This window comes from Bos mutus, chromosome 27 (genome assembly GCF_027580195.1).
Source record: "Bos mutus isolate GX-2022 chromosome 27, NWIPB_WYAK_1.1, whole genome shotgun sequence".
In the NCBI taxonomy this organism is placed as follows: Eukaryota; Metazoa; Chordata; class Mammalia; order Artiodactyla; family Bovidae; genus Bos; species Bos mutus.
In genome coordinates this window covers 1,253,330-1,268,914 of record NC_091643.1, presented here as the reverse complement: position 1 = coordinate 1,268,914, position 15,585 = coordinate 1,253,330, and the positions used below count along the sequence as shown (strand labels likewise).

The 15,585-nt window shown below is 42.2% G+C and overlaps 1 protein-coding gene across 3 annotated transcripts in view; it reads left to right on the top strand.

The window, feature by feature from the left end:
- Nucleotides 1–15,585, top strand: part of ZNF385D (zinc finger protein 385D) — a 1,015,555-nt gene that overhangs the window by 848,511 nt on the left and 151,459 nt on the right. The window lies entirely within an intron of this gene.

The following is a 15,585-nucleotide window of genomic DNA, read 5'->3' as shown; positions in this document are numbered from 1 at the left end:
CCCCCAGGTAATTAGCAGAAGTCTTAGCATTAGTGCCTTATCTTCACTGTGATTGCTCTTCTCATGTTGGCTTTTTTTTTTTTTTTTTAGCTAAGAACTCTTTACTGAATGCAAATTACTTTCAGAAAGTTCACTTAAAATACAAATAAATTCAGCAACACAGGAAGAGTGAAAATGTCATTTTTTTGCTGTCATGAATTATTTTCATGATGAAAAGAATTACATAGTCTAAGAAATGATAGAAAGCATCTTCCTTTAAGATTTCCTGAAGATTTCAGAGCAAGTGACATGATCCTGAATCAATATTCTTGATATTGAAATATTATTTAGAAGAGTGGTTATTTTAAATGGAATAGATTTTCTGATTAAATATGAGCAAGAATAATCCTTTACCTGCAAACTATAATTTATTGATATCAAATATCAGGTATTTTGGACTACTGTTTTTTTTTTTTAAGGAGCCAAGTTTCCTTTTATTCAGATTTTTAAAATTTAAAACACATTTAGGTAAAACCTCTAGTTTTTATTTCAAAATGAGGCAAACATGGTACAAATACAACTTCTTTTCTCTGAAGATATCCTTGAAATGAAGCTAAAAGAAAGTTTAAAAAGAGAGAGACACACAAAAGAATAGAGGTGTTTTGGGTCAGCATGGATTTAAAAAAGCATCTGCGGATGCCAGACGGTGGAAAGGTAGTGCACAGAAAAAGAGAGAAGAGAAAAGTATGAAGTCAGAACCTTGGGGAAAGTCTGGACTTAGGGTTTGCAGATACCATGTTGAATGAATAAAGCAAACAGTATCAGACAGGTGGGACTTAAAACATGAGGATTGATTGAAAGGAGGAAACTTTTAAATTAAGATAAATACACATTTTTATAGGGAAAGAAAGACAACAAAGAACAATAGAAATGTATATTTTATATATATATAGCAGTTGAAAACAATCATCTTAAGCAATTTATTGGTAATAAGAAAGTAGAAGCCACTTTGCTTGAAGCTAAAGCACTCTCCTTTGAATGGACCAGTTTTATAACATTATCACTTGGAAAATGTATAATCTAATCCTATCACCCTGATAGGATGATATCAGGATGATCTGTCATCCTATCAACCCTGATCAGTAGACAAAAATATTGATGTCAAAACAATGATAATGCTGTTTTTGAGCTTTTAAATTTTAGATTCATCCTTGAATAAAGCCTGGAAAAATGGGTAGTAGTTAGAGTACAAAATATTTCAGTTAGAAGAGTTTGAATGTCTAATAGTGTATGTGTAGTTGAGAGAATTTGGAAATTTGAAATCAAGGAAGAAAAGATGTACAAAAAAGAGTAACTTCAAGCAGGGAATTTGAAATCCTGACTCAAGTTAATGGAACCATGCATAAATATGGAAACATGCATAGTTGTAAAATAATAATAGAATATTTAACTTAATAAAATTTGAAAATGTTTGTAGATGAGTATGAAAAGAAAGAAAGTAGTAAAGTAAGTGTGATCTTTACTAGTGTCTATAAATGGATTAGTATGTTATTTAGAGCTGTGATATCAATTGGCATAAAATAATAATAATGAACATTTCATTTCAAGCATTTATTAATATCTCTGGGCTGAAGCTCTTTGTACTTCTGGGTTTGTTACCATGTGCATATTATTTGATAACATAAACGAAAATAGAAAAGAAATTATAGCACAGTTTTCTGAGAGTCCCTCTGGAAGAAGACTGGAAGTGCATGGGAATTACAAAATGTACTAGTTAGTGTTCCAGCTAACAAAATAACTTTTTAAATCAGAGGTTCTCAACATGCTTGCTCCTGGGAATCCAGCTGAGATTTGCAAGCCCCTTCAAGCTGTGTGAAGAGAGTGTAAGTTTATATTTTACTTTGGATAGTTTATGTAGAAAGCTGCCAGTCATCCAATGGCATTGTATTTGGGGTTTTTCAAAAGTATATACAAGCGTTTCTATATGGTAGACACCATTAAGTGTTTAAAATACAACCAGATGCAACTATACCTTTAGTGTTAAAGAGGTCCTTAGGTACTGGGGTACTTGGGTGCCTTTACCTGGGTTCAGATGGATTTGATCCGAAGGATTTCTGGGCAGACAAGATAGCTCAACTTCATCATTCCATGACCTGAACAATTGAGAACCTCTTTGCCAACCACTTAACTATCACTATACCTGATTCAAGCTTTTAACTACAGTTCAACTTGGCAGTGGTTCCTTTAAGTCCTTAACAAAGGCCAGAAGTGGAAAACAGGCAGGGTCCTGAAAGATGTAAAGAGAAGTGAAACAATACTTTAACAACACCCTGGAGATTAAAAATAGCCTACCGTGTCATTTGCTAACAAGCAAGTCAATTGTTGGAAAGACTTTAAAATATCCCTTGTTTATTGTAGGTTGTTCTGGCTTAGTTTTCCTCATCAGTTCTTCTTTTTAAAAAAATTTTTAATGTGTGTGTATTTCTGCTGTCTTTTGCCAATTCCCTAGAACCCTAAATACAGACCCAGTTTTCAAGTTGATTTTGGAAGTTTGTTGAGCTCTGACACATGTTTGAGAGTAAGTTTGATATGTAGGAGGAGCATCAGTTTTTAATAAACCTGAGTTTAAATCTTGGAGCTGCAAATCATTTATCCTAGCTATTCCATGGTTTTTACTTCTGTAAAACAAGGATAATAGCACACCCCTTTTAGAATTCTTTGGCTAAACATTATTTATTTCTGGGAAAGAAGACTGGTCTCCAGGAAACAACTGGCGAAATATCTTAATCATAGGAGGTTGCTTCTCTAATTTTATCTATTTGTCTTTGGTGTGCTGGGTCTCCATTGCCGCACCTGGGCTTTGCTCGAGTTGCCATCAGGGGCTCTTCCCTAGTTGTGATCAGGGCTCCTCCCCGGTTGTGTTCAGGGCTCCTCCCTATATGTGATCAGGGCTCCTCCCCGGTTGTGTTCGGGGATCCTCCCTGGTTGTGAGCAGGGCTCCTCCCCGTTTGTGATCAGGGCTCCTCCCCTGTTGCGAGCAGGGCTCCTCCCCAGTTGTGATCAGGGCTCTTTCCCGGTTGTGATCAGGGGCTCCTCCCTGGTTGTGATCAGGGCTCATCCCCATTTGTGATCAGGGCTCCTCCACAGTTGTGATCAGGGCTCCTCCCCAATTGTGAGCAGGGCTCCTCCCTAGATGTGATGAGGGCTCCTCCCCGTTTGTGATCAGGGGCTCCTCCCTGGTTGTGAGCAGGGCTCCTCCCTATATGTGATCAGGGCTCCTCCCTAGTGGAGATTCCTGGGCTGCTCGTTGCGATGCCTTCCCTTGTTGCAGAGTGTGGCTCTAGGGTGTGGGCTCTGTAGTTGTGGCACAGGGGTTAGTTGCCCTGCGGCATGTGGGATCTTCTGGATCAGGGATAGCAGGCTTCTGCATTGACAGGCTAATTTTTTCCCCCCACTGAGCCACCAGGGAAGCTGGGAAGTTGGTTCTGTTACCAAGGTTCTGACCAATATTTCTTAGACATCCCCCATGGAGCCTCTTAAGCCTTCAACTAATTTGCCTTGTGTTGGGATCTCAATCTATACTTTTAACAAGCTCCCCAGATGATTCCTGATGTATTGCCAGGGTTGAGAATGGTTGCCTTAAATATGTGGCATGCATTTTAAGAGCTATTATTGTTTTTCATTTTCTCAACATGCAAGTTTATTTTGAATATCTACATCAAGACCCTCAAACGCAGTCAACTTCAGATGACAGTGCAAATTTTCTAGACAATCGAACTGTGTGGCTTCAACCAAGAATCATATCTTCGGCCGCCTTTTTCTCCTTAAAATGCTTGGCAGCAGCTGAGTGGCTGCTTTTACTTATCTAATTACTTCTTTCAACAATAAACATTTTCTGAGCATTTTCTGTTTTCAGGTACTTGTTTTTCAAAGATGAGCAAAACTGACTACATCTTTTGCAGTCTTGGGAAGGGAGGACTGTAAACAGAATATCTGGGAGATGAATACTGTACGACAGGACGTGGGAATGTGTAGCGTGTTGTGAGAATGGGGAGGAGGGCTATTTGGCTCCGTCGGCTATGAGACCAGAGGGGCTTCTCTTGGAAAGAGAGCATTTTGGAGGAACAGGCAGGAATTACACATGTACTATGTAAGCAATAAAGATTGGAGGAAAGAAAGAACCCTACAAAAGATAGGAAGGCAATAAATCACACCAGATTATGCAAGAACTTGCCAGTAAATCTGTATTACTGGAGCAGAATATCACAGGCCAGAAGGAATGGGAGTGAATCCAAAGACACGACCCGGGTTAGATTGTGGAGGCAGTGCTTGCCAACACAAAATGCCTCTGATGGCATGGATTCCACATTGCTGGTTAATAAAAATAAGCATATGGGGCACCTATAGGGGATGAGGGAAATGTGTGTGTAAATTACTGAATGAATATTTCAGTGCAAGGAGTAGAATAAGTCAAGGAAGTATCAAGTCTAGCCCAAACACTGAATAGAAGAAATTGAGTCCTGCCAAATTCAAAAGAGTGAGAGATTTTATGTAGGGACTGTACCAACTGGTACATGAATTGGTACATAAATAATATGTATGCATGTGTATACACACACAAACATATGCACAGACATTTGCAATTTTGAGCACAACATAAAGAGAAGTAAGGATATTCTCATGTGCTTAATTCCATATATACCCTGTTATCTTGGGATTTTCATGCTAGAAGAGATCATATAAATTACTTATGGAGATGGAATTTATTTAAAAAGAACCACCCCACACACTATTATGCATTCTTAAAGTGATTAAAGATTGATTTACAAAAGGAAACAACAAGCATAGAAGCAAGAAGAAAAGGGACATTGTAAAACATGTACCCCCGAATTTATGTCTTTTCTACTTTAACCAAACATTTAAAATCAGGATAGTTGCTCACATAGCTCATATCAATGTTTCATTGTTTAATTTTTCTATAGCCTTTACAACGTTCATTTTGTGACATTTTCAAATTACCTCATCATTTGTAGTATAGATAGTATATAGTATGAGTGAGTGCAAGTCGCTCAGTTGTGTCCAACTCTTTGCAACCCCATGGACTGTATAGTTCATGGAATTCTCCAGGCCAGAATACTGGAATGGGTAGCCTTTCCCTTCTCCAAGGGATCTTCCTAACCCAGGGATCAAACCCATGTTGTATAGTGAAAGTTGCTCAGTCTTGTCCAACTCTTTGCAACTCCACTCCATGGACTATACACAGTCCATGGAATTCTCCAGGCCAGAATACTGGAGTGGGTAACCTTTCCCTTCTCCAGGGGATCTTTCCAACCCAGGAATTGAACCCAGGTCTCCTGCATTGCGGGCAGATTCTTTACCAACTGAGCCACCAGGGAAGCCCAAGAATACTGGAGTGGGTAGCCTATCCCTTCTCCAGTGGATCTTCCCGACCCAGGAATCAAACCAGGGTCTCCTGTGTTGCAGACCAATTCTTTACCAGTTGAGCTATGGGGGAAGCCCTAAATCATCTGTAGGCTCCCTAGTAAAGACATGCTTCTTTCAATTCTGTCAGCCTCCTCTCTACGTATATTTCAGTTTCTGAAATGTATTTCCTCTTTCTAGGTTCTTGGGGATCACAAGACTCTTTGAGGCTAAAATTGATCATAAACAGTAGAAGGCAGACAAGAAATGGTCTCAGTGATCCACTGATTATTCCAACTTTCCCTTTTAGACACTAGCCAAGAAAATAGATTTTGATTTGTTCTTTAATCAAGAAATAGTAGAATTATTGCCCGAGTAAAATTTCACAGTGGTTTGTAGATTTTTTAAATTGTGTTTTCCACCAAGCCCATTTTTAAGCTGGGTTTCTTTATTTTCGGCGGCACTGTTTCTTCGCTGCTTTGAGCACGCGCTCTCTCGGTGCAGTGGCTGGGGGCGAGTCTCCAGTCTGCGGTGCGCACGCGTCTCTGTGCGGAGGCTTGTCTGCGCAGAGCCCGGGCTCTGGGGCGCATGGGCTTCGGTAACTGCCACCGTGGCTCAGTCGCCGTGGTGCTTAGGCTCTGGAGCGCAGGCTCAGTAGCTGTGATGCCTGGGCTCAGTTGCTTAGTGGCAAGTGAAATCTGTCCAGAGCAGGGATGCAACCCACATTCCCTGCATTGGCAGATGGATTCCTACCCACCGTGTCACCAAGGATGTCCAGTCTGTGGATTTTTATGTCGCCTATTCAGTGTGTGTTGAATTTTGTACCCCTCAAAAGTTTGTTATAATCCTAACTCCCAGTACATTGGATTGTGACCTTATTTGGAAATAGTCATTTTACAGAGATAATCAATTTAAAATGAGTTCGCAAGAGTGGTCCCTAATCGCCTGTGACTGCTGCTCTGATAATAAGGAGAAATTTGGACACAGAGACACACCCAGGAAGAATGGGATGTGAAGATGGAGAATTAGAGTGATGCGGCTATAGGCTAAGGGTTGCCAAGGATTGCTGGCAAGATACCAGAAGCTAGGGAGAGGCAGGAGGAATTCTCCTTACAGACTTCAGAGGAGTTAAGTGTGGTTTGCCAGCATCTTGACTTTGAGCTTCTAACCTCCAAGACCATGAGGTAATGAATTTCTGTTGATGTAAGCTGGTGGTCCTTTTTTATAGCAACACTAGGAAATTAATGTATGGTTAAAATATTTGAAAGGAAGGATTAAAAGGTCAGTCGATAACATACTTTGATGTAAGTGTTTCCATCCATCCATCCATCCTCTCATCCACCCATCTGTCCATCCACACAGCTATCTTTCCATCCATACCTACATCTGTCCATCCATCTAATAGCATTATGATTTTGAAAAAGAAAGGAATTTAACAAAAGTAGCAAGGACATAATTTCAGATTAAGGGGGAAAAACCCTTTCATTCAACCATCCATGATTTGTATACAAAAATGTCTTGTCCTCTCCTGTCTTTTCACTTCAGATTCCGACACCCGACCCACATTTCAGTGACCTTCAGAGAAGCCAGATGTGATTGTGAACTTCTGGTGTAGCTGATCGTTTAATGAATTTCTGAAATTTATCCTTCAACCCAATCCACAACACTATGCTCTCTGGGGTTTTCTTTGTAAATGGAGTCCCAGCTCTGGAGTTGTTAGATTTTATTACTTAGACCTTATTCAGAGACAGGCCTATTGAACCTTGAATAGCATGACTTCCGGCTCAGGCAGTCCCATAGGCATGCATTGTCTTCCAAAGAGGTTTTACCATTTAAGTTCATCAGAAACAGGATTCCGATTAAAGCATTTGAGTCAGATTCTGTCCCTGTATTGCTGATAACAGAGTGTCCGAAGTGTCCAAATTAAGGACTGGAGTCTTCCCCACAGGGTGATATTAGTATGATCAGTCAGCAGTCTTCCCTTTTAAAGAAGCTTAATATTCTTTTGGCCTGAAAAAAAAAAATCCCGTTGCAGAAAAAGGATGACCATCCCCATAGAAGGAAATCACTTTCTTTTCTTCCTCTGATTTTTTTTTCTTCTCTCCTGGTATACCTTTTCTCATTGATACAGGAGATATGTCAATAAAATTTAAATATATATTAATCTTCACTGGGTTCCAGGAAAACAAATGAGAACCACAGGAGAGGAGAACATGGGTGGCACGTAGCCCCTGCCCTACTCCCTGAAAATACCACATACAGATGGTTTTTAAAGATGAACAGGATTAAACTTCCACGACGAGACATGTGTCAGTAATACGTCCACAAACTCGATTAAAAATCAAGGAACTATACTCAATATCTTATAGTAATCTGTAAAGCAAACGAATCTGTAAAATTATATATGTTACATATAGTAAGGAACTGATCTGCTAAACAGAAATAGACCCACAGACAAGGTGAACAAACCTGCTGATACCCAAGGGGAAGGAGGCTGGAGGGATATACCCATGAATTGGGGATGAACAGAGACGCACACTGGTAGACCTAGGAGAGATGAACAGCAGAGACCTACTCTAGGGCACAGGGAATTAGGCTCAATATTTTACAATAACCTATAATGAAAAAGAATCTTAATAAGAATGTGTGTGTGTGTGTGTGTGTGTGAGAGAGAGAGAGAGAGACTCGCTTTGCTGAATACCTGAAACTAATAGTGTCATGAATCAAATACGCCAATAATTTTTTAATTAAAAAAAAGAAAAAAAAATCTCAGCGTGCAGTTACCTGTGGGATTCCACAGCAGTGCCACCATACAGTGGTCGAATGCAACTCGCCAGAGCACATAAATGAGTCCAAGAAAAATAATATCTTACGACCCCTTCAAGCTCATCATGGTTTACTCTGAACTCTGTTTCACGTTATTAGTCTGCTTGGAGAACATTAGGGAAAATAGCCATGGCAGAAAGCTACTGAAAGGTCTCTTCCATTTGGACGTGTCCCGAATACTTGGAGAGCATCCAAATGGCTTGGCACATTTAAGTTCAAGCACTGGTTTTCCGAGCAAAATCAGCTTCTCCTGAACTGAGCAGAACAGTATGTCTGTTGGCCTTTGCCTGGAAAGACCCCTGGTGGGGAAATGGTCTGATGTTGACCTGAAAGTAGAAAGGGAACCAGTGAACCATTGCTTCAGTGCTTACATGAACCTGTGTCTAGAAATGCATTCATAAGTGAACGCACGCAAGTCCTGTGTGGCAGCTGCCAGCTGCGGACTCTGCTCTGAGCATCTCTACCCCTGTTGTGTCCTGGGGTCGTTAATCCACATGCTTTCACTTCTCATAAACTCTACTCACCCCTCATGCGTAAGGTTCCCTTGTGAACCCAGGTTTTCTCACTGCTGCAGTTAACACCATTCTGAGACTGATGTTAAGTTTTGATATCAGGCTTCAACAATATTCAGTTTGTGTTTTAGCAACTCAACAGCCATGTGGTGGGCCCTGGCCCAAGTGGGAGCCACTCCGTTAATTCCTGGGTGCAAAGAGGACAGGGGCGTGGCCGCCTTGACTTTCCCCCTTTTGGGTGAGACACGAGACAAGAGAGGTCTTCAGATGGGGCGGTGGACTGGGATGAAGGATGAGCTGGGGACCTGGCCTCTCTGAAGGAGGTCAGCTGAGAAGAGATGGGTTCTGTCTGGAGTCCCAAGAAGTAGGTAGGCATTAGTCAGAGGAAGATGAAGCAGAAGGTGTGGGGAAAAGGTTTTCAAGGTAGAGGAAGAGGAATGTGCAGAAGACTTGAGGGTAAAAGAAAGCTGGGTGCATTGAAAAATTGGTTGTGCCTTTGTGTCTTGAATATGTTGTATTTCCTACTTAAACGTATCAGTTTAGCAGACTTGAGCTTGGCCTGATTAGTGAGCTCGATGGAAAACGCGTACCTCTAGTTGAATGAATCCATCTGTGAAGTGAGCTCACACATGTCCTTTGCTGTTGGGGAAAAGCAGAGAAAGCAGGAGACTTCATGGGAAGCCTCCCTCCAGCCCTGCTCAGAGCTGTGTCTTGGCCTTGGGTGATTGGTATTCGTGTCAAATTCCCTCCCTCCCTAAACCTCAGAGAAAGGGGGAATGCTCAAGTCCTCGATGTTCTTGATGGGAATGGTGATACCATGGGAGCAGGCACATGTTTGGAAAAGGCAACTAATGATACATTTAATATGCATGCACTCTTTGGGTATGGAAATTGTCTGTTTTTAAAAGAGGGCAAAAGTTGCAAGTTTTCCCAACTGGAAAAATTTGTTGAAGAAACGCAATTATTATAATTTTTAATAATGTGTAAGTCATATAATGGAGAAGGAAATGGCAACCCACTCCAGCATTCTTGCCTGGAGAATCTCATGGACAGAGGAGCCTGGTGGGCTGCAGTCCACGGGGTCACAAAGAGTCAAACACCACTAAGCAACGAACACACACACACATGAGTCATATAAACACAGTTTTACTGGTTCATAGTTGATGGAATAAACTACGTGTCACTTAATATTCAGTCCAGTTCAGTCGCTCAGTTGTGTCCAACTCTCTGTGACCCCATGGACTGCAGCACGCCAGGCCTCCCTGTCCATCACCGACTCCCGGAGCTTACTCAAACTCATGTCCATCGAGTCAGTGATGCCACTTTATGTTACAGGGTCACACATTCCAGGACACCATTATCACAAAGCTTTATTGTGGTGCTGGACGGAGGGGCCAGAGTGGGAAGTTGTGCTGCTTGTTACTTCCGTGGTAGTAGGCAAGGGCAGTGAGAGCTCCTCGGGAGGTTTCTAGGCTAGAAGCAATGCTTATGAGCACACATACACCGTGAGTGCCAGGAAGTGTGACCTTAGCCTGACTGTCACAGGTCACTGTCACCTAGAAATACCAGCTGGAAGAGACAACCTTTATATTTCTAGACTTCTAAACACCTTGGCATTTAAATTCTTATTCTTTGATATGAAAACCGCAAGCCACAATACCTACAGGAACAGAGAGAGAGGACGTCTCCTGGAGCAGGAAAGGTACAGGCAAGGTTCAGCCCCATCCATCCTCCCTGAAAACACAGCAGCGACCTGGGGAAGGGGGTTGGGAAGGAACCTCAGCGACTCACCTGAGGCTGGCCCTGGCTGCTCATCTACAAACCAATTTAGCAGAAAACCCCGAAGGGAGGTGAGGGAGAAGCAAGGCCTGGGAAGAAACGCAAAGACCCTTAAACCTGAAATGAAGGAAAACATATTCATTTGGCTTTAAATAGGCCTTAGGCTGAGTCCGAAATTGAATTTTACTCTAGAGTTAGGGTGAGCATATCAATAGCTAGTGTATCATTCTTCAGTTTTGTGTGTTGGTTTGGGGAGTGTTGGATAATGTCTTTGGAAAATGTTGGCTTTCAAAATATCCCACTTTAGGTATTATATAACTGTATCTTAAAATACCATGTGGCTTTTACCATTGCTTTTTAGTTTTTAACTCAGGGCTGCATGGGTTCAATGAAATGTCCGACTGAGATTTCTGGGTATTACATTTTTAGTTTAATGACTTTATTTTTGCACAAAAGCTTGCATTTTATTCATATTCATATAATGATTTTATTTTACAGGATCACACTTTTTAAACTGTATGTATTGAACAAAGATGCTAAATTTAAAAACAAACGACAAAAGCTTTGGTTATATTATTTTAGAAATTAGTTATTTAAAGCAGATATTTTGTATGGTGGGGCATCTCAGAGAATTTAATGTTAGATGTGCACTGTGAATGCCCAGGCTGTGGTACCAGGTTTCCTACAACTTATTTAACCCAAGAACTCCTTTTTTCTTTCCTGCACACACTGGCATTTCTTGAGACTGATTTTGCAGACAGATTCTAGTGATGACACACATACACACAATAAAGTACGATTATTTTGACAGCTCGGACCTCTTGGTTCGCAGGGAGGAAACCGACATGCGTGCCTTTCCTTTTGGGCAGAGCGTGTGATTCCAGCGCATCCACATTTGTGCCCCAGCATGCGTGCAGCCCTCAGTCTGCCTGACTCTGCGGTCCCTCGGACTGCAGCCTGCCAGACCCCGCTGTCCATGGGATTCTCGATGCTAAATGATGCCGTGTTTGGGCAAAATGAACAAAGGGGCCGTGTGTGTCCCCTGAGCGACAGTAGCTGCTACTTTTAGTCATTTACCACGTGTTGTGCTCAGTCGCTCAGTCCGATTCTTGGTGACCCCATGGACGGCAGCCTGCCAGGCTCCTCTGCCCATGGGGCTCTCCAGGCAAGAAGACTGGCACGGGTGGCCCTTTACTTCTCCAATATGGACCATGTGGTATCACTTAATTGCCTGTTTAACAGCAGAAATTACTTAGATGTAGCCCTTGTTACGGAGAAGGCAATGGCACCCCACTCCAGTACTCCTGCCTGGAAAATCCCATGGACGGAGGAGCCTGGTGGGCTGCAGTCCGTGGGGTCACTGAGAGTTGGACACGACTGAGCGACTTCACTTTCACTTTTCACTTTCATGCATTGGAGAAGGAAATGGCAACCCACTCCAGTGTTCTTGCCTGGAGAATCCCAGGGACGGGGGAGCCTGGTGGGCTTCCGTCTATGGGGTCACACAGAGTTGGACACGACTGAAGTGACTTAGCAGCAGCAGCAGCAGCCCTTGTTAATTCCTTGTTGTAAACGGTTTCCATGTATTTGTATCTGTATCTATTAAAGAGGTGACTGTGACTTACGGCCATTACTGAAGGCATTAAACTTTTGTTGTCTTGCTGTACTAGGTTCCTGAAATAATAATAGAGAATTACACGTGGTGGCATAACTATGGTTGTTGATTTCATCATTAAAGGATAATTCAGTTTAAAAAAAAATGTATACTGGAAAATATTTTAAAGTTTGGTTTTATAGCTATAGTGATCAGAACAACATTCAGTTAAAAAAAAAAAGAATTAAATCTAGAGAATATGCCACATTTGCCTAAAGTGTCTGCTTCTAAAATACCTCCTACACAGATATGGATTGAATGCAGTCAGTGAAAGTGACCAATATTACTGAAAGACAAAAATAAATAGCTACTCTTGAAATATGATAAACTCAAAACTATGTATTTTCAGAGAGCATCTTTAATATAAATATGTCGTTCATTTTTATTTCACAGTGTCATTATAAAGGGGCTTCGGTATTCCTGAATAGAATACAGGTGTAATTCACCTGATCTCTAAGAGAAATGGATCCTGTTTGGGCAGATGGAACAGATGCAGTAGGAATGCTGAGACAGCTGCCTCTAAATTAGTACCCCCTTAGTTGTTGGCCAGAAAGGAAGCTCCCCCAGTGCCCTCTGTGCTGTCACAGAAGCATTGTGACGGCATTTGTGCCGTGTCAGAGGGACCCGGGAGGCAGGAGGTGGGCTCTGCAGCATCCTGCACTCACTCAGCCCTGCGGCTGCTGGCTCTCGGGTTCTGCTCATGGTCCATTTTGGTTCTGAGGAAATAGGGGTGAGGCGGGGCTGAGGAAAGTTTGATTTAACTGGGGTGGGAGACAGGGCAGTGTATGTATCGAAGAATCCTGTGCCATGCCCTATGACCTTTCTCACGAGTACTGTAGGTTGAAACTAAGAAAAGTAAACTGTAATTTTATGTTAATGTTTAATGTTTGGATTCAGATGCAAAACTGAATTTAGAAATGAACTTAGATCATGTATTAAGATTTGAAAAACAGATTTTACTGGAAACAATTCAAAGTTCATCAGCTAACACATGGATAATCACATTAGGGTGAAAGTGAAAATGTAAGTTGCTCAGTCATGTCCAGCTCTTTGTGACCCCATCGACTGTAGCCCGCCAGGCTCTTCTGTCCATGGGATTCTCCAGGCAAGAATACTGGAGTGGGTTGCCATTTCCTTCTCCAGGGAAATCTGCCAGACCCCGGGGATTGAACCTGGGTCTCCTGCGTGGCAGGCAGATTCTTTCGAGTCTGAGCCACCAGGGAAGCTCACACGGGCTCACCCATACAAAGGGCTACTACTCGGCAGTAAAAAGGAATGTTACCAATGCGTGCAACAGCACGGGTGAATCTGAGAAACATCATGCTGGATGAAAGATGCCAGGCGCGGAAGACCGTGTAGTGTATGAGTCCATTTGTATGAACTTTGAGGAAAGGGAAAAATATAGTTACAGAAGGCAGAGCGGTGATTTCACCGGGTGGGGTGGGAGGGAGGAATTGACCTCAGGAGGGAACTTTATGGGTAATGGAAGTGTTCTATGAGGTAATTATTAAGACTGTATCTATTTGTCAAATCTCACCAAACTGTAAATTTAACACTGGTGAGCTTTATTGTGTTTAAATTAAAACTGGTTGAAAAGAAAGTACAGTATAATTCACTAGTGGGGGAGGGGATCCTAGACTCTGTTAATTTCTGGAAGTGACCAGAAAATTGTGGGGCAGCTGAGCTTCATCCAAAATCTGGGATGAACATCAGGAAAAATGTAGAGTGGTGATGGAAGCTACGAATGAGAACCCATGAGCTCTTCTTGGTCACAGCTGTTTAATATAAAAACCATCCAGCCTCGCACTTGGCACCAGGAGGCACTTAATAAATGCTGAGCACTGTCCTCTTCTTGTCGATGCCATTATTTTATTATTATTGAGAATAGTGCATTATGAGTGTCTAGACAACATTATAGAAGTTGTGAACAGAGAAAACCTTTATCCTACCCACTGGTGGAAAGAGTCTATGAGTTAACTGGTTCTGATGATTTGAAATCATCAGGAGGTAGAATTTATCAGTGACTGGTTTAGGCTAATTAGTGAACTATAATATATCACAGATGGAGAAGGCAATGGCACCCCACTCCAGTACTCCTGCCTGGAAAATCCCATGGATGGAGGAGCCTGGTGGGCTGCAGTCCACGGGGTCGCTAAGAGTTGGGACTGAGCGACTTCACTTTCACTTTTCACTTTCATGCATTGGAGAAGGAAATGGCAACCCACTCCAGTGTTCTTGCCTGGAGAATCCCAGGGATGGGGGATCCTGTTGGGCTGCCGTCTATGGGGTCGCACAGAGTCGGACACGACTGAAGCAACTTAGCAGCAGCAGCAGCAATGTATCACAGAAGCACTTAGAGCATCATTTCACAGACATATTCTTAGCTTTTGTGTGTGTCAAATCTTGTCTGAACTGACTCAGTCCATGGGGAAGACTCTCAGAAGAACTTTGTATTGGATGAGAGTTAAGAGTTCCAAAGTCTGTAAGTATTGAACAGAATCAATGGCTGGTGTAGGACATTGAAATCATTTTGAAATGTTTTTTGGACACGTGAGAGATAGAAAGCGCCAACAAAGACCATAGGAATGTGAGGCTCCTGTTATCCCTAATCATCACATACGTGTACACAAAAGAGAAAACAGAACAGCCAAGATTTATTGACTTTTAATGTGCTTGGCACTGTACTGCGCTAAGTGATTTCAAGAATTATTATGACTAAACTTCATCACAAGCTTAAGAAATAATGCATAAGAGCACAGAGGCTGTGCGTGTATTAAGAAGACAATCAAAGTTTGATTCTGACTAACATTTGGGAACCGTGGGTGAGGACCCTGGAACGAACCTTGGTGACATTCCATTTTACCAGCGTTGTTTTGCCAGCATCATGCTTTGGATATCCCATGTCCTGTCCTGGGAGTGGGATGCAGAGAGAACTGACATCTGGCCCAAACTCTGACCTCCCAGTAGTGAGCCCATGGGAGAGCAGCATGTGTTAGGGGATCAGTCAGTGATCGTTGAAAGAACCCACAGTTCCACATGACTGAATTCTTAGGAAGCGGAATTTGTGTGTGAGCAACCCTTGCTTTTTCAAAGTTTGTTTTCCAGCACTTCAATTTGACCAAAGACCTATATTAGTACCTGCTTCCACTAAACAAGCAAATCCAAAGAGGATTTGCGGGAAAAAAAAGGACAAATGGTGGAAAAGGTGTCCAGCCTTTGTTTTTGCAACAGCCCTTATAGAGGCGGCAGGAACCGTGATCCACAAGGTCGGTGTTGCCAGCTCTTTCCCCAGGGAAGCACGCTCGCATCTCAGCAGCCAGCCCCAAGGCTTTGTGCTGTGTCTCAGCCTCTGTGCTTTCTCTCCATTTGCTTTCTGCAGCCTTTCGCAAGATGGGTCCTAAGGTAGTGGCTTCT